The sequence below is a fragment of the Patagioenas fasciata genome, chromosome 18 (assembly GCF_037038585.1).
Source record: "Patagioenas fasciata isolate bPatFas1 chromosome 18, bPatFas1.hap1, whole genome shotgun sequence".
Classification (NCBI taxonomy): domain Eukaryota; kingdom Metazoa; phylum Chordata; class Aves; order Columbiformes; family Columbidae; genus Patagioenas; species Patagioenas fasciata.
Window position 1 is genome coordinate 10211665 of NC_092537.1, and position 25190 is coordinate 10236854.

A 25190-nucleotide genomic window follows, 5' to 3' on the forward strand; every position below is an offset into this window, starting at 1 on the left:
TGGCATGGACCCTGGCCAGTTCTCAGAGGAACACACTGTCCCAGTGTTCGTGGTACAAGGCTTGGAGAATGGGTCCCTTTTTGTTCTTGGGAGCTCTGTGAGCAGGTTTGGAGCCCAGCAGGGACAGTGTTTCTGTAATAACCTTGTGCCAGCAACCCAGAGTGCCCAATAGGGAGCAGAATAAAGGACAATTTCCCAGAGCAGGGTGGATTATTTGAGTCTTTATAGTTCTGTTCTGAAAGGACAAATAGCATCCCTCAAAAAAGAGCTGCTGTACCTCAGAGTACATCAGCTTCCAGCTGCTCAGACCTTCCCGAAGGTTGTGCCTATTCACAGCCTCGCTCTGCGGCATCTGAATGCACCAGAAATAAAGCAGATTGGGCTATTACATTCCTCTCTGGCATCCCCACGGGTTACCCTGCAGACAGAGGCCCCATGTTTCCAATGTCAGGCCTCCAGACTTCTCCAAAGCGGGGAGAGAGTTCGGTGCTGTGCCCGGTGGGGCAGCCAGGCCCCAGCACCACTCCCTGCCCCCTCACATCCTCCTCTGGTCACCCCCAGCCTTACAAGGCTCACACCAGCTTTGGAGGCTCACACACTGGGCATGGAGATGGTTTCATTTCATCTTACTCATAGCATCTAAAAATGGGGCCTTTAGTCTCAGCTGGTCGTGTGGGCTCTCCAGGGTCCAGGGTGAGGGGTGGGCGTCTTTGCAGCAGTTCAGCTCATCCTAAGACAGGCAAGTTTCTCTAGAAACTACAATTTGTGTACAAGCCTCACAGCTAATACCAGTGGGTTTGGGTGTTGTTTAAAATAACATCCCCTAAAACCACAGCAGGGAGAGGCATTGTCCGCTGCCTGTTCATTCCCTTCCTCTCGACGCATCTTCCTTTGCGTCGGCACAAGCGCTGGTGTGAGCACACAATGAGCCCGATTAGAGAATTCAGGTTGGACAGAACCAAAGCCCGACGGCTTTGAAGCCAGGCCGGTTCACCGTGTGTCCTCACGGGTGCTGTGGTGGCTTGAGGACAGGCGTGGGAGCAAGGGGAGGAGAGGTGTGACCGTTTCAGCAGCATTGCTCCTTCAAATGAGCTCGGAACTTCAGTGTCAGTTGAAGCTGACTCTGTGGAGTCACAACACAGCGCGTCACAGTTAAAGAACGTGGCATTATGGAAGCACTACACTGGATTTGTAGCTGGCATGGCATTTTGCGATTTGTGTTCTGAAGTACAAGAGCTCCAGCTAGCACAAGCTGTATTTATCTTCCTTGCATTGATCCTTGCTCTGCCACAGTAATGTCTTGTCTTTAAGGATTCTCAGATGTTTTAATGCAAGTCTTCACTGATACAGAGTAAAAAGACAGCAAAATGACTGGTTGCTGCGTGCAAGCGGGAGACTTTGGTTTGGGAGCCAAAAGGCTACAGAGAACAGGGCTTAGGGGGGCGCTGATGCCAGAGCACTCGGAGGCTGAGATTTCTTTCTCTGTGTCTGTCAACACGCGACACTCTCACAAAAAGGTGGTTTTCTCCAAATAGCCCCTCACCCTGTTTGTGGTACAGAGAGGGAGGACTGAAACACTGCAGCCCAGCAGCTCGGCCTGCCAGTGGTGCTCACAAAGCCGCATCGCTACAGGCTCCGTGGCAGCAGAGGCTTTGAGGGTGCCCAGTTACCATCGTTTTTCTCTAGCACGCTTTTTCCTTAAGCAAGACGACAATGTGAGTGTGGCTGGAGGCAGATTTGTCGGAACTGTAAGGATTCTAACACGTCTGCACTTCTACACCCCCACACACACCTTAAGCCAGCTACCGCTGTTGTGCCGGGGCTGCACGTAGATTTGCAAACCCTATGCTGCTAAATTAGTCTCAGCACCCAATGGGAGGAAAGTTCAGTAGAAACCCGGGCTTCTGCGTTGCGTATCTGTAACACAGAGCTGAACCCCTTGATGGGCTCCTCTGGTGTCCAGGAGCTGCAAATGTTTGAGATGTCAACACCAAAAAAAGGTTGGAGAAAACAACGGAGAGCACGTCCCATCATCACCACTGACAGTGATGGTTTTTCCCTGTCAAAAGCTGACATGACAACAGAGCATAACTATCACTTTTTAAATAGGCTGAGGCTAGTTACAGGCATTTATCCTGTTGTGAACAGCCCTGGCCAGGTAGTTAAAAGGGTAAAGAGGCTCCAGCTTTGTAGATGAGCAGGAGTCCTGTTTTACAGGCTCCTGCCACTGTTGTGCTGGTTTGAACCGTGGGGGCGGGAGCAAGGGCGAATATCAGGACAAACTGGATGTGGCTGTGAGCTGAAGCTTTGTCGTCTTAGTTGGAAATGCTGGTGGTTGTTTTTTTCTTAATCACCACGGAAACAGAAGCAGAAATGACAAATGCTTTCGATTTGTCAACATTTTCCATAGATATTTTTTGGTCTTCTGGTGAAAAACAAAGCATGTGTATTTCTCAGTTTCAAACTGACCATGGGAATGCTGTCGGAGGGCTGGAGGCACAGGTGAGCTTCCTTACATGTTCCTTGTCACTTCAGGCCACCGTCTCAGCCCCTTGGCTGGTCTCCATCCCATGATTTATCGTCTCCTGTCCTCGGGCAGAGCCGTCACGTGTGTCACAGCCACCGTTGTCTCCTCGAGGTGTCACCCCACAGGACACCCTGACCCAGAGGGGAACACAGGACACCTGAGCAGCCGCTCAAACCTCCACTGAACACAAAGGAACTTCAAACAGTTTGGTCACCAGTGCAACTTCATTTTAGAATAAAGAGCCTTATTCCTGGCTAGGAAACAGGTGTCTTTGTGGGGAAAAAGGGCTTGGTGAAAGGACAATGTTTTTCTATGTATTTTTCAGAGAAAAAAAATGCAGACTTTCCTTCCTGTAAAACTCAGCGCTATCTTTTGATTTGTGAAGTCAATCTGGAAGAAATTGTAGGAAGTGAATTGAGGAGCTGTGACCTGCTCGGACTCTCCTGAGCTTAGAGCTGAGTCTCTGGAGATTATGTGTAGCTGGGCTGATAAATCCAACCGAGATTTCTATGCAAGTGCCTCACGGAGACCAAAGCTCTTTGATTATCCTATTGCTACTTGTCAAACGCAAAGGACCATGTAAAAAAAATCATAGCAGTCTTCAGAATTACTGTACTTTCCTTCTGCTTTTGATGTCTGAGGAGAAAATAGCCATGTGAAGCAACTCAATTTTTTCAGAACTATTAACAAATCTTTCAGGGTCCCAGAGTGACATAACAGGTCTGGTCTGACTCATTCCATTTCAGAGTGTCTCCTTCCAGCCAGAAATAGCTGTGTGCAGCCACAGAAAATGGGAATCAATTAATGTCTTTTGTTAACTAGAAATGCAGATAAATCCCCTCAGTCAGGGGAACACAAATTGCCAGCTCCTGGTCCTTCTCCCTCCCCGATCTCTTTGTATCTGACTTTTTCTTTCATGGGTCTCTTTGGATGTTGACTCCAGGTTCAGGTGGCTATTTTTGCAGCTGAGCCTCGACGTTCTGGTTTCAAGAAAGATATGTCAGGAAGGTGCAGGATCGCGCTGTAGGAGATGATTAGTAAGGAGTTTAGAAATTATCCTGGCCAGGGAGCACCACGCTAAGTAGGAGTGTGGGCTGGACGGGGAGAACGAGGCAGAGGTAACGGCTTCACACGGAGCGCGTGGGTGTGTAGTACATGGGGAGCTCAATGAAAATGCATCCTATGCACATACGTTAGTGGTATTTATATTAAAGAACGTGGCACGCTGCTCCTGGTTAACTGTGACTGCAGCCTCCTCCCTTCCCATGATCTGATCAGGCAGATCCCAGCTTGAGGGTGTGCGGCAACGCACTGCTGCGTTTTGGCTGTATCTTTTCGGTTTAGCATCTTGTAATACTCAAAGCCCTGCGAACATCATAGTTAGGCTCCATATTTCCATTGCTGCCTCTTCTGCAGCAGTCAAACATCATCAGCAAGTGTTAGCGAGGGCGTTTTCGCATCCGTTCTTGTCGCTAAGCTGGGCACCAATGACCGTCCGTACACACAGATAAGGTTTGGTCCAAAAACCTGCTTGCTGCTATTTTTAAAAGGGAAAAAAATACCTTCTCTAAATAATCTCCACATGAAAATAGGTACATGAGTCAGCATGCACACTGAGAAGCAGGCAGGAAAGGCTTTAAATAATAGGATTCATTCAGATAAAGTATCTAATCACCCCTGAAACTGAAAGATTAGTTAAAACAAAAGAGTTATTATCTAGGAGAGTAAAAAGGGAATGTGAAATTGTTCTTTTCCTCACACAGTGAGCACAGGGAATCTGCGTTTCATTGGGCTTCGATAGCCCCCGCGGTGCAAACGGAGCTGCAGCGATTTATGAATCCTGTGAAGATATCTCCCTGCGCTTCCCCCTTCCTGCCGGGACCGTGCCTGAGAGGGAGCAGCAGAGCAGGATCCGTCGTGTTCGTGGCTGGGAGCACCTGCAGAAAACAGCGCAATGCACAAGAGTGTAAAGATCTTAAACCAGTCAAGGAAATGTATTTGAATTAAAAACAAAACCTCACACCTGGTTGTTATTATCAGTTTGCTCTGCTTTGGTAGCTTGGATTTTTGCTCTGATCTTTTCCTTCAAACTTGAGATTTAGCCTAGTACATTTTTAAATGACAGATATGAATTACTTGAACTTTCAGACTTCATTTATTGTCTGTCCATGCTAACGATGTTACCGTAGCCTCTGATCTATGCTGACACTCACTGGAAAAATCAGCTTTTTATTTTCTCCAACATGTGAACGTTGAGGACAGTGTGAGGCTGCATCACTGAGAGGGGGAGGAAGAAAGGAGGAGAAAGCAAGCTGATACTACTATCAGTTTATATACAATATACATCTAACTTCGCTGTGCCTTGGCGGCTGGGAGTTTTATACAGCTGTGTAAAAGCTGGTTTGATCACCCCCTTTATAGCAGAGAGGCAGACATGGAGAAGTAGAGATATTTCCACACATCTCTACAGCTCAGAGTAGGGCTGGGACCTGAAACCTGCTCCATGTGCTGATACTGGGTGAATCCAAACAACAGAGTTACTGTGGAGTGGGGGCAAAGAACAATGGATAAATCAATCTGCCAGTACAGTGTGTGTGCAGCACCCTTACCTTTGATTTCATCCTTCGGTTTGCCAGAGCAGGAGGTCCAGCAAGCTGCATCTTTTTCTACTTGTGAGGCCTAGGAATACAGTCAAAGAAAGCTATTACTCATTGTTGATGTTATCATTCAAATTATTATAACTATCACTATTATTATTAAATTATTATTATTATTATAAAAAAGATAAAGAAACCGTCTCTTCTGCGTAGGTGACGAGACCGTAGCTGAGAAAGTGGCATTTGGTTTGACAAGACTCAGTTCCTTGGGGAAAAAAACCCCAATTAATAGTCATACTTGTATTTAGCCGATGGATCAGGATAACATCCACTTCACGTGTCGACAGAGTTCGTTAATAAGTATCCCACAGCTCCGCCAGCTCTACTGGAAACCCAAGGAGAGCAGCGAAGTGCAGGAATCACGTCACATGTAGGATCGGTGTTTGAGCAAGGGATGAACAGTTGTCCTGGCAGTGGTCTGGTAATTCTGATTTAATCCTGAGCACATGGTTCATTATTACGAGCAGGAATTATAGCCAGCAGTGGACACGAGATCAGAATTTACAGTAAAAATGGTGTAAATTTTATGTTTATGAAGAAGGTACAGAATATCCTCAGGACAAAGGGAGATCTTCAAAAGACAAATTGCACCCATAGGACGCATGTTCTGCTGATGAAATGCTGGGCCTGTGGCACAAGGAGCTGTAGACGTTGGCTTTTCCCTCTCTTAGGGTGAAGAGCAACCACAAAAAACCCATCAGCTCTTTGCAGCTCTGCCCACGTCCAACCGTGTGGGAGCAGAATCTCAGCCTCACTCCATCTTGATTTCAGCTGAATGTTTCGGAATGTTCCAGTCTTGTGAAATCCTTCACACAATTAATTCACATTGTCTTGGAGACGAGTGCTGACTGGGCAAGAGCAAAAACTGGGCAAGGCTGTAAGCAACAGATAATGATGCTCTGCAGCATATCGGCTGACAGAAGGAGCCGTAGCAGAGTGCTAAGAAAGGTTGGTGTTTGCTCCTGTCTCTTCTCACTCTCCTATTAACCATCCCACAGAGAGCAGGTTGTGTGTTAATTACCTCCGCACCAACAACTAGGTGCAAAAATTTGACTTCAAACCTGGAGCAAAGACTCGACAAGTCTCTTCTCTCCTCAGGCTCTGAAGGACCCTGTCAAATCTTGATTTCTCTCTCCTCGAGGAGCTTTCTCTAGCGACTGGGTCAGGTCCTGCCTGAGGAGCTGCTGTGGGCAGAGCTCAGATGTTTGGTCCAGATTTTAAGGCTACTAAACCATCTCTACATTCATGGCTTCTAGCGAGGCGCGAACTGGGCAACTGGTGACACCACCGTCAAATGTGGATTTGATGCTTTGCTGAGCATCTTCAGGTTAATAAGTGCACCGATGCCCAGGAGCCCGGGCAGAGTTTTTGTGGTCACCATGCACAGCTGGAGAACTAGCTTGTCCTGGGGGCAGGAGCTGGAAGAACAGATTACAGTAGGTGCTCTCTATCAGAACTTCTGCAGATGCCACCAACAAAGCAGCACATCCCACATATGATCCCCATTGAGACAGTCGGGGACGTTCTCAGTGGCCGTATTGCAGAGATGGAGACCAGGAGAGGACCACATGAGGAAACATCCCAAAGAGGGTGGTAGAAACCCACTGCTCAGCTGAGACCCCACTTTGTCCTATGTATTTTTGCGGGGGATCTCAAGTTGCACTCTGAAAAGCTTAGGGGAAAACCAGCCTCCAGAATGCCTGGAGAAGTCATCGGTGCCATTGAAGAGCAAAGGAGATGTCAGTAGGGCTCAGGCCATCTGTCTTCCATCTGTTTGATCCCTGGTCAGGAGTACTCCCGTTTTGTTTTCATCCAGCTCTTGAGTGACCAAGACCAGTGTGGCTCCCAGGGTAAAAAGAGGTTGAACATCACTGATATAATTACAGAGCCGGGAGAACAGCAGCAGCTTACAAATTGTAGTTAGCCTCTCATTAGTATGGTTGAGTGATGACTGTATACATGAGTAGGGCTTATTTAACAAGAAATGTCATATTTACATAACATATAGGATGATACAGGGAAATGTAACTGGGAAATACATTAAATTAGGAAATAAAAAGTTGGGTTGAAAGACAAGGAAGCGAAGGATTGTTAGTGCGTGCTGTGGGCAAAAGCAGCGTGGAGGAATGCATAAAGATTTCTGTTCTCTGGATCCTATGGTGTCACTGGCAGCCAGGGTGTTTGAATCCCCTAGAAGCCACTGGAATTACTGACCTTTAAGCTAGGTTGATACCAGCTGTATGATTTTCCTGAAGAGCAGAGGGACTATGTAGCACTGATGCTGTAAGTTTGGGATTTGCTTTCAAGAATTTTGTGTGAGTGCAGAATCCCTTTCATGAAGTATCACTTGTCCTGGGAGAACAAAGATGATCCATCCTGGGTGCTGCCATGCACTGTTAACCAAATACTCTTAGCAATGTCTCAAATCCATTGTCTCAGATCAACAACCCTTTTGTATATATAAATCATGCGAGATCATCCGTTAAGCAAACCAGTTAGAAAGGCTCCCAACGAAATTACCAGCTAATAAAGCCTATTGGAGTGGCTGTGTAGCTATAGCATGTTCCAACAGCATCTTCACCTCATTAAGGAGTTGATTTATGACCAGTTTCAGCAGACCAAAGGTACTAAATAAGCGTCGTCTGTATGGGATCACCAGAGTTCCCCCGTGACTGGGCGGGTGAGTGATGATCCGAGCCGAGGACCCGCAGCACCAACCATACATGACGCACCAGCTCCAGCTGGAATTATATATCTAGTCCTCCTCCACGGGGCTTTGGCTAATTGGCACGAATGAGAGCTAAAGATGACATTAACACTTCCGCGAGATGGATTACAAAGACATTCAACTTTATGGATTTCTCAGCTCAATGTCACTTAGCTACACATGTACCTACAAAGCTGTACGGATGAAAATCAACCCTGAGCCATCCCCGAGTTGTAATACTCTGCGTTAGGCTTACAGCAGAACATGCATTACCTGGCACTGACCATGTGTTTAGTGCAACCTGTGAGCAAACTCAGTAGTTACGTGTGGCTGAGTGTGCGGGTGACAGCAGAACCTGGTGGTGGGGCAGTGCGGGAGGAACAACAGTGTCCTTTGGGGGAGATGGGCATCCAAAGGTATTCTGCTGCTTTCTGCCAGCAGTGCCACAAGGCGAGAAAACCTGCTCCAGTGCACCCTGTATAAAAAAATGAAAGAAAAGATGAAAATCCTTACCCATACCCACTGTCAGACTGTATGCTCCGCTGTCTGAGCCACCCGAGTCCAGCAGCTTTGCTCAGCAGTTCAGCTCACCTGAGACAGATTTGGAGGATGGAGGTGTGAAAGTCCTCTTTGTCACAGAGGGAATGGCAGAAGCTGTGCCAGGGAGGATCAGTGGGACATGAGGAAAAGGTTCTTCACCCAGAGGTGCTGGACACTGAACAGGCTCCCAGGGAGGTGTCACGGCCCCAACCTGGCAGTGTTCAAGGAGAGACTGGACAACGTCCTCAGACACACGGGATGACCTGTGGGGTTGTCACTGCAGGAAAGGAGTTGGACTCCATGATCCTTGTGGGTCCTTCCAACTCTGAACATTCTGTGAGTCTGTGTTACACCCCGTGTGAAGCCCCTATGGGCACACGCTGTGTTGGTGGCCTTTATTTTGGATCGAGAGGTGCAACAGAAGACAGGGTGCATGCAAAAAAGAATCACAGCACTGCTGAAGCGGGCAGCGTGTCCCTGGAGCCGGTCACGGCCTCACAGGGGGCACAGAACAGTCTTGTCCCTCATCTCGGCTTCAGAAATGTCAAACATCTGGGCTTAAAGGCAACAAATATAGTTGATTTACAGCACTCAGATTTTCAAGACACAGGTAGCTGAAAGAGCACACGGCTGCATTTTCAGAGCGCTATTGAAAATTTCACTAGGTGCTTTTTAGTTACTCAGGAGCTGTCAAAATTTCAGTTTGATCGCATTTTATGTCTAAATTAAGATTATTTCTACTAATATCGTCATTCAAAATGAGCAGTAAGGGGACAGGCAGGGTGGTCTGAACGCCAAGATGCTTGGGAGGCACTGCTGGGTCAGGGTAAGGAAACCCGGACACACCATTTCCCTTCTACCTGGAGAAAATGCTGAAGCTGTGCTATATAATTAGGCATCCCATTTGATGTCAAGTGCCATCCTCACTGACAATTTAAGTAAAGGTGAGGAGCAGTGAAGCAGCAGCAGCCTAAGCTTCTTGTTATTGATTTTTTCCCTGTTCTTTCCTGATACCAGCAGCATGGACACTCATCATTACTACTTGGCTTTCTCAAAAATAAAAGAATTGCCAAATTTAAAATCTTACTCTGGACAAATTGCAATTACTGACTAAAAAATCCTACAGAAGACCGGAGCATGTAAATAGGAGAGGCCTGTCTTCAGCTGAGGACTTGCTTGGTGGATCTTTCTTTTATGACTGATCGCACACAATGAATAGGACCCAGTTAATTTCCACAACTCCTTTTCATCCTTTGATGACCTTGAGGTGCCAGAGCAAGTTGAGAGGAGGGAATGGAGCTGGTGAGGGGCTGGAGCACAAGTGTGATGGGAGCAGCTGAGGGACCTGGGGGTTCAGCTGGAGAACAGGAGCTGAGGGGAGACCTTCTGATCTCTGAACTGCCTGAAAGGAGCTTGGAGCCAGGAGGGGTCAGGCTCTGCTCCCCAGGAACAAGTGACGGGGCGAGAGTAAACGGCCTCAAGTTGCGCCAGGGGAGGTTGAGGTTGGATCTGGGGAACAATTTCTTCCCCAAAGGGCTGTGGGGCATTGGAACAGGCTGCCCAGGGCAGTGCTGGAGTCACCATCCCTGGAGGTATCTAAAAGACATGTAGATGTGGCAACTGCGGGCATGTCTTCTTGGTAGACTTGTTAGTGTTAGGTTAACAGTTGGACTTGAGGACTTTAAGGGTCTTCAGCTAAATGATTCAATAATTCTATGGCTCTCAGGTTTTAAAAGCAGCCAGCATCGGACACAGTCTATGTTGTGAAACCAAGCAAAGGTGCACAGTGGCTGCAGCATGTAATTTTTTTGCCCCAAATCACTGCATTAAAAGAACATCAAGGTCATAATTTCAAGTGAGATAACTCTAAGTTGGCCTCATTTATATGCACATATTCTGACTGAGGTTTTATGTGATTACACACCCAGCTCTGGTCTCATCCTGACCTGAAGACGGATGCTCTTTGTGACTGGGTACCTGCTCAGTATTTCATTGAGGTCTCCACATATTGCGGTGCCAGGCGTGTTTTACTGTGTGCTGGCCGAGGTCCACACTGAACACACAAATACCAGTTTCGTCATGGGCTTTTCTATGATGCTCAGGGTATATTAGTTCACTCATGCTATTTTTTACTTTCTTTCACAACATTTTGAGGAGAAGGGGTGCTATTTTTATTACAATCCGGTAGCTATGCTCAGCTTATAGCCAAAATTGTCACTACAACCAATTTACTAATGCCAAATTACAGACTTTCTTACTGTTCTTATGTCTCTTTTATGAGCTAAGTTCCCTACACCAACTCCTTTCTTTGTGCTGTCAAATATTCCAGTTCACGCACAAAATTCTGCTTGTAGCATTTTATGGCACTTCTTGTGTTCAGAGTCGCCTCCTCATCTCCTTCAGTTGTGGGTATGGGAGCAGAACATCTTCATAGCTCTGCTCCTGGAATTTCTGATCTGCTTGGAATGTAGGCATATCCATTAAATAAGATGGAGGATCCTTCTAAAATTTGCATGCTGTTTGCAAGAGAAGGTTGTGACGTAGCAAATGCAGTAGGGGAGCAACTTAATTTTGCAGAGGCCTAATTTTGGCATCTTGACCTGACATCTTGATTGAAACTTCACTGAGGTTCTTTGATTTGGACTCCTAGCGCAATTTAAAGACAATAAACAAACTGAAGACATATATATTCCTTCCTACAGGATGTTATTGGTCCTGCTATGGCACTCAGCATTTACAGGACTTTCAGATTCTCAGTGTATCTTCCAGGAATTCGGCTTACTTGGTCCCACCAGCCCTGTTATCAGCTGTAGGGACCTGGCACTACATGCAGGTAGATCCCCACGTTTCTTATGTTCAGCAAGCAGCCCTGTTAAAATTTGGGCATTTGAAGCTCAGTTCTGGATTTCAGCATTTCCTCTGTAGAGGTCTGACCCTTTGCTTCTTGATGTCAATCTGTTTTTCTACTGCTGTGCCACCAGTTGCTGCCCCCACTGGATGGGAATGTTCCATCATCCCAATGAGTTGTATCCTTCTTCTCTTCCCATCTTCAATTTCTTTCTTGCCTCTCTCTGGTTCTGGTTTGGTTCTGGTTTTCCTCCCCTGGCCCTTGTGCCATGAACATCCAACTTCTGCTCTCAGCTTGTGCTGCCAGTGACAGCCTGGTCAGCATGTGGGAGCTCGATGGAAACAGAGCATCCCTATGATAGCTGACAGCCGTAGGGAATCCAGCTGAGACATTAAAGGAATTGCATTGAGCGAGCCTGAACTTGCAAGCTTTGGACGTTCATGACTTTTGCGGTTTGGGATAAGAATAAAAGGTGGCAGTAAATGAGACACCTTGTCACCCTGAGTGCCCTACTAGACCTCAAAACCCTGCTTCAAGACAAATAAATAACATTATTAAAATACAGGCACATCTTGCCGTATCTTACTTGGACAACTTTGAGAGATGGCATCTGACATGGAAGGGTTCAGCCCAATTGATTTGTCAAGTCATTAGCACCTAGAAACAGGTTTTCACAATAGAAGATGCTAGATAAACTTATCATTATGCTTTGGTATTTAATATGACCATAATGGTTACTGAAGTCTTCTCTTCAGGAACTCCCATTCAGCACATGGTACTATAGGCAACGTTTTTCTCACACTGTTCTGTGCCATGGGCCAAATCCTGCGCTGCAGTGTCAGTCAAGTGCATTGCACTGTTTGCTGTGAATGTCACTGCGATTCCATTTTTCCAGATCTAATTAATATATATGTAAGTACCAATTGCATGGATTTCTTGCACATACTAGAGACTTGTGAAGCACCTTGCAGATGTAACTTGGTGAACTTCGTAAACTCTGTCTAGGTCTGGATGGTTCATTCTCTCGGAGCTGCAATCGCCCCAAACCAGTTAAAACCATGACTTGAACACCACAGTTTGGAAACTTAAACTAAAAACTGAACGTGAACACCAGCCAAGTGTGGGCTGGAAGGAGAACCTGAAGTTATCGGTGACCCTCTGACAGCGGTTGGGACCCAAAACCAGAGCAGGGTTGTGGGAGACAAGGATGTGAAGGCCAAAAAAACCCAAATACGAGCTGTGGAAAGCTTGGCTAATTTATCAAAGCAGTAAATACAGTGTGGCCGTGGCAACATTCTGCATTGCAGCTGAAACAGGCATCTCCCTGCTGGGCGCGTGGAGGATCGACCAAATGAATCTAATGGGAGATCCGTGGCTTGACCCCATCTGACCAAAGTGTTTGTGTGGTCACCGCTGTCTGTGGCTTGAGCATTGTACGGTCGTCTTTATCCCCCATTTGTCACCTTGTTTGACAATTTTCTGTAGGTTGTCAGAGACAAGCTAATTAAACCTGAATTCTTTTCTAACCTGTGCATCAAAGCACTGTCCTTGGAGCCAGTTCTGCTCCCCGAGGGTTTGCACACTAGAGAAACTGCTCAAGTGGTCTGAATCATGATCTCATCAGAGACAAGAAGATGCTGAAGATGGTTCTTAAGTGCTCAGTTTAAGTCCCTGTCAGGGAATCTGTCCCCGGACATAACTAATACATTCTCCATTTCCAGAAACATCATTTGGTTTGGTCCCAAAGTTACCCTTTGCCCATATTCATTTGGGGTCAAACCGATTTAGTGTTCAGGAAAAACAAACTTATGCCAAAATTATAGGATTGCAAAGGAGGTTGACAGTAATGAACAATCCTTTTTAGAAATCATCCGTTCTTCACTCGCACACACAGGCAAACATACACAAAAAAGTACAATTTTCTGAATAAAAATACAAAGCCAGAAAACGTGGGGAATAAAACCACTGAAATAGGAACACGTTCAGAGTTTAAAAAATCCAGTTTTTCATTGGAAGTATAATTTGCATTAAAAATGTGTGGCCTTCATATAGGTCTCAGTTTTCTGCCGGAGGAGAAAACCCCTCTCCATAGTATTTCCCGTCCCATAAATGCTTTGATTTCCTAGGGGAGCTCATCTTACAGAGCCCCAACACAAGCTGTGAGTTCACCCCGATTCCTCTCTCCTCGTGCAGCCAGGGAGGAAAGGGACTATGAGAAATACCAGCAGAGCTTCAGTAAGTTGAACTGCTAAAGGTCTTCAAAGAAATGCTGTGAATCTTTGATGCATTGATCTCAAGTCAGTGGAGTCCACCTGAGGCACAAACAGACGAGGGAAACGGGCTGAGGAAAATGTTTACTGGGCACCCACATGTGCACCTATTTCTCAGTAAATATAGGGTGTTTGGGCTACTTAATGGGGGAGTCAGATGCAAATGAAGACTTGTGGCTGCTTTGTGGAGGACAAATGTGTTGTTGCCAGCAAGAAACACAGTTCAGTTCATTTTATGTCCCATTCCCTGCTCAGAGAACCATCACTGACCCTATGTGAGTTCGTCTGGGAAAAAATGATTGAGAATTTGGCCCCTAAAAAGAACCCCTTTTAAATAAATCTACAGATCATGACTGCGCAAACTTTACCCTTGGTGTCTAGTGAGGTTTGTACAGGGAAAGCTGCTGATGATAAATATTCCATGAATCACAGAATCCCAGAATGTCAGGGATTGGAAGGGCCCTGGAAAGCTCATCCAGTGCAATCCCCCCATGGAGCAGGAACACCCAGCTGAGGTTCCACAGGAAGGTGTCCAGGCGGGTTTGAATGTCTGCAGAGAAGGAGACTCCACAACCTCCCTGGGCAGCCATGTGACCCATTACGTTTGGGCACATTCCCCTTCTGAACTCTGCTCAGGTCTGCTGAACACCGTCAGATAATTATAACTAATAGCATGGCTGTAATTATTGCTATTATCACATTGCTAGTATTACTTCTTGTTCCATCATATCATTTTCATCTTATGTTGTTGATGTTTTGGTCATTATTCAGGTAATAAAACCAGATGCTCTGATGCACTTCAGAGCTTCATTGTGCTGGATACTGTAGTGTCCCCTGTCAAAAGTCAGTCCTCACCCTGAAGCACTTAAAAATCTAATTAGAGAAGACATACCAGCATTATCGTCGTCTGTCAGAAGCTTCAGTAGCAAACCCCCACTCTTCAGGATATTCAAGGTCACTTTACTGGCCTTTGTGAGGAACTGGTAGAACTCCCAATATTCTTGATGCCTGTGCCAACACCAGCTCCTACACAGCTCTAGAAATTATGTTATTTCATCATTGCTGTCCTAATCCCTCCCGAACCACACACAGACCCATGCAGATATTCACCGTGACTCACTCATTCCTTTACACCCAACACGTTGTGTCCCTGAAAGATGTATTCTTTCGCATAAAAACAATTTTAAACGATCTCAAGCTGAAAATAAATGGCTTGAACTACTGCTGAAAATGAAAGTCTGTCGCTGGCGTTACAGTTTCTGGGAAGCACTTGGGTTTCATGGTGCCAGAGCAAGAGCAGCGCAGGGATACAGAGCAGTAGCAGCAGGGACATCGTGGTGGTACCTCCAACCATGTCTGGATGATTTCACCTTCACAGCACAGCTGTGCTCACCCAGAAGGGCTTTAAAATTTGTCAGCAATCACAGAATCACACAGAATCCCAGAATGTCAGGGGTTGGAAGGGACCTGGAAAGCTCCTCCAGTGCAATCCCCCCATGGAGCAGGAACACCCAGCTGAGGTTCCACAGGAAGGTGTCCAGGCGGGTTTGAATGTCTGCAGAGAAGGAGACTCCACAACCTCCCTGGGCAGCCTGGGCCAGGCTCTGCCACCCTCACCAGGAAGAAGTTTCTTCTCATATTTAAGTGGAACCTCCTGTATTCCAGTTTGAGCCCATTGCCCCTTGTCCTGTCACTGGTTGTCACCGAGAAGAGCCTGGCTCCATCCTCCTGACACTCACCCTTTCCATATTGATCCCCATGAATGAGTCCCCCCTCAGTCTCCTGTTCTCCAGCTCCAGAGCCCCAGCTCCCTCATCCTTTCCTCACACGGGAGATGCTCCACTCCCTTCAGCATCTTGGTGGCTGCGCTGGACTCTCTCCAGCAGTTCCCTGTCCTTCTGGAACTGAGGGGCCACAACTGGATATTCCAGATGTGGAATTTTGCCCAGACACAGCCTGGGCTCTCTAATTTCTCTGCATGTTCCCGAATGTGGTTCAAACACCAGAATTAGAGCCTCCATTTATTTTGCTGTTTGCCATCCTTTCCGAAAGATGAATGTTTAAAATGATGTATGGGAAGCAGTGGACAATCGCAATCAATAACACTCCTCCCAAGAGCCCTGTCCCCAGTTTCATTAGGAGGTTGTCACCAAGTTATTTCAAAATCTCGCTGCAGTAAATTGGCTGCGAGCGGCGACTGCTCGGTCTGCACCACCTGACGCTCCGCTCCGAGGAGTGAAGTTCCCAAAAGAATTTGTTTCTGCTCCATATTAAATTCTGACGTGCAACAAGGCCACGAAAACACCAGGTAGGAGAGATCTGTCATTACCCCCTGAAAGTATCACCCGTAAATACCCACTACATGGCTCTGCAATGGCAATATCTGATGGACAGCTGTGCAAATGGTGTCCTTAAGATGTGGTGTCACTTCCAGCTTTCCTCTGGGACAAAGCATTCCGATCTGGGGATGCCAGTGTTCAAGCGCACCCACTCTGGTGAGAGATCCTGATAACTAGAGTCCCATTTCTTTCCAACTAAAGTCAGCATTTGCTAACTGGCTTTAGCGAGAGTGGAACTGGGCTGAATTTTTAAAAGATACCATCTGATTTTCAATCAGAACCCTTTCAGAGGAGATCCAGCATATGGAGTGGCTGTTTGCATTCTAATAAAGCATAGGAGGGGTTATTGTTCTCTTAAATACATATATACTCTCGAAATCTGCCACTTCTTACTAGAATCCTACAGAATTATGACATTTTTACTCAAAAAGTTAAGCAAAATATAATGAATGGAAAATATTAGCTTTGACAGAACTGAAACAGACATTCGCAATTCTTAAAAAAGCCCAGATATTGAAGGCTTTTTGAATGAACTCAAAACGCTTTGTGAAATACGTCGGTATGTGAACGCCGAAATACACTTTTTAAATTTCAGGCAAAGTCACCTTTTCAAGATATTCTAGGAACATTTCCAAACTGTGTGTCTGCTGTGTCTGAAAAACGCTCCTCCAGAACGAACAGTGGAAAAGTTTTGTTGGCCCGTAGCTCCCGAGGCCGACAGCAAAAATGCTGAGAGTTTGCTCTGGAGATGACCCATTCATAGACACCGCTGGTGAACCCTGGGAGGACTCTGAGCATCTCCCTCACGTCCGGTTTCTTTTCCTTCTCGCAAGATGCTGAGCATTAGTTGCTCCTCACAACCACCTTCCCGGAGATGTTTCTTCATAACCTCACACCTCTCACTTTGCCATGGGAACTCATTTACCCTCTGAGCAGTTGCTGGGGTAACGGCGAAAAATTCATCTGGATTTTCTTAGCTATTCCATCTTGCTCATTTCTGAGCTGCTTCTTGTGAAGGGACATTTCATGTAATCTCATTGACAGCTCTTCAAAATTCATTTCAAGGCAAAAAACCCCCAGTTTGAGTGGTTTGATAAGAAGACAGGAGACAGACTGTCGCTTGTTTGGGCTTTGCAGTCGGAGGAAGCAGCTTCATTCCTCCTGTCGCAGGACCATTATTTCAACAATCCAAATGTTAACGGATGAAAATTGAAATGTCTCTTCTATGTGAAAGCTCCAATTTTTCTTATATAGGGAAAACACGTCTGAATTGCAGAGATCATACTGAGAAATGTGTGGCTTGCTCTGGGGAAGATGGGGATTTTTCACATGCCACACAAGCACTGCACGTTGACTGGGTCAAAACTCAGCCAGATTTGCTTTGACTTTCACCACTGAGCATCCTTTCCGGGGAAGCAGACGGTTTCATTTTGTTCTTCCTTTAGATGCAGGACTGGCGCAGGCAATTCCCTGTATTGTCTGTCTGGTGGGGAAGCAAACAGATTCTTGGAAACAAGCATGAAGAGGAGGCCGTGGAGCTTGTCGGATGGTGATGCTGCTCAGCCTCCTCTCCACAATGTCTACAAGTGCCTCCTTGCCAAGGCCTGGAAAGCAGGAGCAGCCAAGATGATGATCGTTGCCCATTTTACAGCTTCTTGAAACCCTTAGTTGGAGAATTGACTTGGGATGGCAGACGTGCAGATGTGATGGGTCACGTTACCAAGGGTGAAACCTCTCCCCAAAATCAGGGTGGAACTTGCCATGAACTCCAGCTGTACTCTAAGGCTCCCAAGTAGTCTGGCGAGGTTTCAGAGAACGTGGAGCACATGGTGAAGTGTTCTTAGTAAGACAGGTCAGGGCATGCCCAAGAAATACTTGCAGCTTGACATTTTCCCCTTATTGCTCCGTTCACTGCAGCACTCGAGGGAGGGAGGACACGTCGCTGAACCTCAGTGACCCAGGAGTCACCCAGTCTCCTCGCTGGTCACTGGGATAAAGCCACCGCAAATTAATGGATTGAACTATGAGTGATTCCGCTCTCTTCCAAATAAGGGAGTTCAGGCAACTAGGTGAGTGCAGGCAGTGTGGTTTACGTTCGAGATGGAATAATCCCAGTGCTCACACCCAGAAGAAACTGCACATGTTGTGATCAGCCTCTGATTCAATCCCTGGCTAGTTGGGATTCTGGCTTCTGTTTGCAGGAGCCTCAGGGCACAAACGTGGCAGCAGCCATAAAATAAATGCCTCTTCATGTGCCAGAGTCACCAACCTGCTGTCAAGCTTGAAGGGAATATGTAAGTTTGGCTACCCTGCAGCATTTCCTAGCTGTGTTGTGGGAAGTCTGTATGGCTGGAGCCCCAGAACTCAATCTTGAGAGCAACCAGTGGTTCCAGAAATAAACCTGGTGTTCACAGACATGCCTTGCTGCCCTGGTACTACCTATCGCCATGAGCTCTGACAGCATTTGGTGGAGATTCCCTGTGAAAATGCCACAGAAAGAAATGCTGATGCAGCAAAATACTCAATTTCGTTATTTTGAAGTTGTCATTCTGTATAATTGCTTCGGAGACCTGCCCTAAGCTTATGAAAAAGAACCGCCATTTGATCCATCCTGACCCCTCACATGGCGTGAGTGACATGGGACAGCTCTGGATGGCCTGTCCCCATCCCTCAGAAAAGCCTGGCCCATCTTCCACAGCAAAACTGCTGATCCTGGGCAGAATCAAATATGCTTCAATGCTGTGTCCTCAGATACCTGTCATCCAGCACAGGGTACATCCTGGGACCGCTGTTCAGAGCTGGATGGCACCAATCAGCTGCTGTTCCTTCCTTTCTTTCCTACTTGTTATAGGCAAATGTTTGTTGTAGTAACCTAGAAAAAAGTCCACTTAGGCCAGACTTACCAGGGAATGAAAACACGCTGTGCCGGCCTTGCCACAGAGCTGTGCACTGCCCGTTTGACAAGCTGGGTGAAGGAAGGAGTCTGCCGGGTTGGGAAAGGGAACCCTGATAGGAGCTAACGCTTGATCAGCTGTCAGAATGGTAGATGGGCTTGTACAGCAGCAGAACCTTGCTAACCAAGCAGTATTTGCCAGGATAAGCGGAGGGAAGGAGGGATGTCACCAGCACCACTTCTCCTTGCAGCTTCCATGTATCTGCTGCTCTTGCTGATGGGAACACACAGCACAGCAAACATCCCTCATCCCGACCTACAAAAGGAGCTGATGTACTCAACTCCTGCTGATTTCGCAGGAAACGGCACCTCAAACGCTCCGTTGGCCAAAGTCCTTTACCTTGTATATTTGCCCAGAAGCTGCGCTTTGTGCCGGGTTTGCCCCAGGACAGAGCAGCCACAGCCAGGTCGTGGCTCTCAAGCGCTGCAGTGAGCACAAGCTCCTTCAGCAGGTCCACGAGAGGACACGGCTGAGATCTGCTTGGATCTGCTTTGCCCGCCAGTCTCTGCACCACACAGGGTTACCAGTGAGTGCTCAGTAACACACGGGCCGTGCCGCATCTGTCCACACCTTCCCCTCGCGGTTCTTGCCTTTCCCTCAGGGCGAACGCCTCGGTGCAAGTGCCCCAGATCCAACAGAGTCATGTGGCTCAGGCTTTATTTGCTGTTATTGCTGCTTTCAAGTGGAAAATTGATATAATAGCAGTCCTTTCTCAACACACAGCAGTCTGCACATTTGTACAACGTTCTTTGAGGACGATCAGCATCCACTGGCATAGAAAAGTGACAGGTGCTGTCTGCAAATAATGAGCTGAAGCAGTTTCCTTTGGAAATGAACTTAAGCAAAGTCCCTTTTGAGTTTGAAAAGCCAGTGAGGTTCCCATGTGGCTTCAGAAGCTGCTCGTAAGCCTCTGCCAGAAAAGACACATTCTATCAGCTCATATGGCATAATTATTTTGTGACTGTTTCTCTTATGCAGATTTCTCTGGAGAGAGGAAATGACCGATTACTTATTTACCGAATGTTTTTTACTGGGGACAAGTGTGAAAAAGAATGAAGCTTATGGCTTCTTCTGCTCCCTCCTCTAGTGTTCCAAATGGCGTCTGCACAAGTTACAGGCATAAGGCGGAGCCGTGTGATGCATAATCATGTCATAAAGTCTATCACATGCCTTTGCGATCCTCATCTTTGTTCTTTGCATCTCACACAAAAATCATTTTAACCATCTAGGGCTGCAAGGAGCCCCACACTTGTGAGACTGAAAGAAGACTGAGGTGTTTCCTCCTGAGCCTTTGATCCCCTCTCCTTCCTTCGCACTTTTATCTAATGCAGACACAGTCTTGTGCCAGAGGCGGCTTTTCCAGATGTAGCAAGATCAAGTGTTCAAAGTCATCCCGTTACCTCATAGTGCTACGAGAACTATGCCCAAATCATTGAGAATGAAGCACTGAGAGCTTCTTAGCCAAGTATTTCCAGGCCTGTTAGTGAACTAGAGGCACAGTTTTTCTTTAATTATCAAATCTTGTTTCTACTGTAATAGGTACATTTCAGAGTTTTGTAATTTGTGATTATTTCCGTAGTCCTGAATCCTAATAATAAAATAAGGCCTATCGCTCTGGGAGCCTTAGCTCTTGAGGTCTTAGAAAGAGATCCCCAGTATTTGTTCTTTTCCACATTTATGTAGATAACTGAAGCTACAAAATGGCACCAGGTTCATGGGACTTCCTTGCAGTCAAAATAGCTCTTGATTTACTGTCGCTCTCGATAGAGGCGTTAGGAAGTCTATAGGAATTTACTTTCTTCCAGCATCACCTGTTCTTTTGGGCTCCTTTAAGTCACACCAAACCCAAAGCAGGATGCTGTAATTTACCATACATTAGCTGGTATGAATAATGGAAGTTGCGTTGCGCAGCACATTAAACCAACACAGAAATATGTCAAAATAATGAGACATTGACCTTTAAGGCATTGGGAGGTAGAGCTGAGGCACAGCCTCAATCTTAATTCCATTTCGTGTTTTTAAAAGCATGATTTCCAAAGCTTTATGTGGCATTTCTCCCAGGATTTGTTTTATTTTACCACTTTTTATCTCTGCACGTCTATAGATGAGAAGCATATCTGGACAAATTTAGAAATGTGCAATGTTGTGGTAAATTAATCAATACTAATAATAATTGGTGGATTCTATAGATGAAACACGTGTAACAAAGGAAACAAAAAGAAGGCGATGGTGTATTCTCTTCAGTAATAGTTCCCTGTGGACCACAGCTTGGTCGCAGGGCCCATCACGCAGGTGATGTCCCGATCCCGTGCACAGCAATAGCGCTGTGGGCAGCTCTGAACAGCAGAGCCTTTTGTACTGTGAAGTCAGGGGCAGCAGTCATGGCAAACTCCAGCACTGCCCTTCTTGTCCCACCTTCCCCGAGCCCCCGGGGCCCCCCGGTCACTGCCGGACGTGTCGGTGTCACTGCGGTAGATACATCAAACACAGGACACTCCTCACCTGAGCCGCGCTTCTGTTGCCTTTAAAATCTTCCAGCTCTGGACCGGAATGCTGAACATTCTTTTTGTTCAGGGGTTTTGGCTTGTTTGTTTTTCTGTTTGGTTTTTTCTGTATGTTGTTTTGGGCTGTAGGGTTTTTTCGAGCTCTGTGCCGTTCAATGATTTGTACTCAGTGAGATGAAAAGCCCTGGCATTGAAGGGATAATCATTTAGTGACAGGAAAGGACAATAAGGTTGCAGAGCATGGAAAGTAAGAAATCTTCATCCCTACGCTGACACACAAGGTAGGGTTCATCTCGCTGCCTCGGCTGTCACGTAGTTGCTTGACTTGGGTAGGCAGCCTGTATGATTAATGGGGAGAAATGAGCACCTCCAAGAAAAAAGTCATCCCGTCCTGGATTGAGAATAATCAGGGTGAAAAAACAACCTCACACAATGGAGATAGAGCTGCAAGAACTAAGGGCTTTGCAAATTAATCTGTAGGTGCCAAAAGCTGAAAAAAAGGGAAAACAAGTGGCCATGTGGTGAGGATTCATCTGCCATCCCATTGAAAGGCTGGCACAGAGACAGGCGCCGGGTCCTCAGATCAGCTCCTTAAACACGGACCCGTCATCCTCTCCCTGCAGTCGCTGTGTTTGTTATTATCCTCCCTCAAACTTCCACTGCAAATGAAAACGACATCTCCTAGGCACAGCTAACCCCAAGCAGTGCGAGGACGGAGAAGAGCGTTCTATGAAGGGGTATTATGTGCCCACGGAGTTAAAACAGGCTTCCTACAGCAGCTGCAGAGAATCCCCAGGACCTGGACAAGCAGGTCACACATTTTCCCCAAGAAGAAATTACAGGAAACTGTATGAGAATAGGAGGAGGGTGATTCGGAGCTGGGAAGCTATTTAACCCGTACTTGGGAAAGAGAGAGGACTGGAAGGCCCAGGGAGGCCAGCAGGACGTGGATGACAAGCTGCGAGGCATCCTTGCAAGTAGGGAACCAGATCAAAAGGACGGGGATGGACCCTGAAGGAGATTTCTCCCTCTGCAGATTGAAGGTCAAGAGAGTAGCTGGAGGAGCTTGTGAAGCCCTAGGAACAGGCTCTGAGGACAGTGCAGGCACAGGGGCTTGGCCAGAGCTGTAGGCACAGATAGAGATACTCTGCATTGTCTTCTTTTATTTGTCTCTCTATTTTGGTGTTTCTAAAGGCAGGTTTGGACATCCGGGCAGGAACAGTGCTGTTGTCACAGCATCACGATTTGCATTCTCCTTCCCTTCTTTGTACAGATCCCCACATAAAGAAGCAAAAGGGGGCTTTGGGAAGGGGAGAAGCTGGTGGGCAGCCTCCAGGAGCCGGCTGTCCTGTTCTGCCCTTCGTCTGTAGGGCTGCGACACACGGTGAGGGGGATTTGATGCTTTTGGCAACCGGTAGGCCAAGGACCTCCTGACCAGTGAGTCTCGGGGTGGATATCTGCTGTCCCTGCCCTCCCCTGATCACGGTGCGGCTGGGACTTGTGGCTGGGTTCCCAGAGGACGGTGTGCAGGGGCAATCTGAGGCCCACCGACTCCTCCTGCCAAGGGCTTTGCCTTCTTATCCAGGCAGACAGATGGGGCAGAGGTTTGGGAGCATCCCTGGGGGCATCCAGATGTGGGGGCTGAGTGCGGGGAGCCGCAGGGCTGGGAGGGTGCGTGTGGCGTGCAAACCCTGACGAGTTTGGGCCGAGATGGGGAACAGCACGAAGAGGCTGACGAAACAGCGGAGGTTAAATTGCCTGGCATCCCCCACTGTGCTTCCAGCATCCCTGCCCACGCCGGCACCGCTCCGTGCGACGAGCCCCGCGCCACCTCCCTGCCCGGAGCAGCCTGGCCCCAGCGTGCAGAGGCCTCCGCTGTCCCTGGCGCAGAAGCCACCTCATTCTGCCTAATTGCACAGACAATAATTAATGTGAAACGTTGTCTTACCTTGCACGCCAAACGCTTCGCGGATCGTGGAGCAGAGCCCAAGGGGAGCGGAGGCCGCGCACGTTTGGGCCCTTCAGCCAGGGCAGCTCGGGAGCCGCGGTGCTTCCTGCAGCACGGACACGGCGTCACTGCCTCTGAGCAGCAGGTTGCAGACACACGGCCGAGCGTCTGTCTGCTGGACAGGGGCCACCACTCAGAAAACACAGGCACTGTGTCTATCAGACCGGCATAGGTGACGCTGGGACAAGCACGGTTTCTCCCTAGGAATAAAACCCTCCCGGTTCAGGCTCCTCTGTTTCCTCCTCATTATCTTTTGTCTGACTGCAGCAGAGCCCTTGTGAGACTGATGCCAGAACAGCTGGTTGCCAGCGATGTACAGAGTGATCGATATGTTTGGCTTTTCTTGTTCATCCATCGTTTGAATCTGCTTTCATGCTTTCATTATATGAATGAGATTTGAAGGCAGCTCTGAACTTTGCTCTTGTGTCATTTACTGTCTTTGGCCTGAATCCAGAGTCGGTGCAGCTCCCTGCTGCGCACCAGGCACTCTAGAAAGCGGGGTTAATTACAACCTCTCCTCATCTCTCCCCAAAGAAGTGTTGGGTTTAGAATCCGAAAAATCTGCTCAGCGCAGCCGGGCAGTCTCCTCCACAGACAGACAAGGCTCTGGAGTGAAAGCCAGAGGAAAAACAGAGCTCCCAGTTTGTTTACTACCTCTTGGCACACATCCATACCCAGCTTGTTATATATACCGCTGCCTAGATTTTGCAGCGTGGTGAACGAGATGCAGTTTTGCCCTAGCTAGCGACACACCGATGGGTACCAGCAGCAGTTCGTGCTGTTCCAGCAACGGCACTGGTGATTCTGCTGTGCTGAGATCTGTATGTGCACGTATGCAGCAAGTGCCTGTAAAGAAAATTTGTAATCTGTAAATACAAGAGCGTGAGAGTGTGTGCGTGCTGGTGGGGGATAAGGATTTCAATCCAAGCTGCACTGTAAAAAGCTCTTTGATGGGTTTCTGAGCTATCGCAGGGAGGAAAGCTGATGTCAGAGGAATATTTCTGGAGGTTTCTGGGTGGTGGAAGGAGACAGAGGCTAATCCAGGGTACTGGTGGACAGGAGCAGTTCTAGATGCAGCCCGAGGCTTGCAGCAAGTGGTGTTTCAGAAAAGACCTTCATCCCCTGGGTTATGGAAGTGACCACTTTTTTCTGTAACTCCTTTGTACCCGTGAGAGTAGAAAAATGTGCCATCATGCTTTCTTAAACTAGAACGTAATTCACGGCATGATGGGACCGCTCATCCCTGCCTCCTCTGCACCCTTCTCCCCCTTGGTCTCCAGGGCTCCCCAGATACCCACGCTGCCTATGCTGGGCCAGTAGGTGACAACCCCAAAACAGCAAGTGTTCCCCATTCTGTGCCATGTTCCTCAGACAGGCATGATGAGTGGGAATGGTCATTATTTTTCTACCACTCGCATTAATTATTTCAAGTCAAGATGGCAAGAACATGGTATTTTATGGTGGGCTTTTTAATTGGGTTGTGATGGAGGTTAATGACTTAACATTCAAATGGGTTGCCGTAATAAGTGGAGTAAAGAGACAGGGGGCTGGAAGGAAACAAAGCTAATTAAACTAATCAGCTTGACTTTGATGGGATCTGGCCTGGATCCTGCGGCTCGGTGCTGCGAGCAGCATCCCCAGCCTGGCCGTGGGTGTGCGCGGCGTTAGCAGGAACAGCGACAGCGGGAAGGCGCCGGCACGTGTCCGCTTGTTTCTTGCAATGTTTTCATTTCCTCACTTTTCTTTCTTCACCGGGAACGAGGAAAAAAAGTATATATATATATATATCCTTGAAGCCCATTTTTAAAGAGTCACAAGCAGCATCCAAGCGATGTG

General features: G+C 47.3%; 1 protein-coding gene and 1 long non-coding RNA gene across 5 annotated transcripts in view; one reads left to right on the forward strand and one right to left on the reverse strand.

Annotated features, from left to right (window-relative positions):
- On the reverse strand, positions 1-23935 carry LOC139829306 (uncharacterized). The gene is made up of 4 exons (XR_011741777.1): positions 23295-23935; positions 8165-8366; positions 5137-5206; positions 1-4464 (listed from the first exon to the last, which is right to left on the reverse strand). It is a non-coding gene; the product is annotated as an uncharacterized lncRNA (long non-coding RNA).
- SHISA6 (shisa family member 6) overlaps positions 1-25190 on the forward strand; it is a 283910-nt gene that overhangs the window by 75503 nt on the left and 183217 nt on the right. The gene's annotated exons all lie outside the window — the stretch shown is intronic.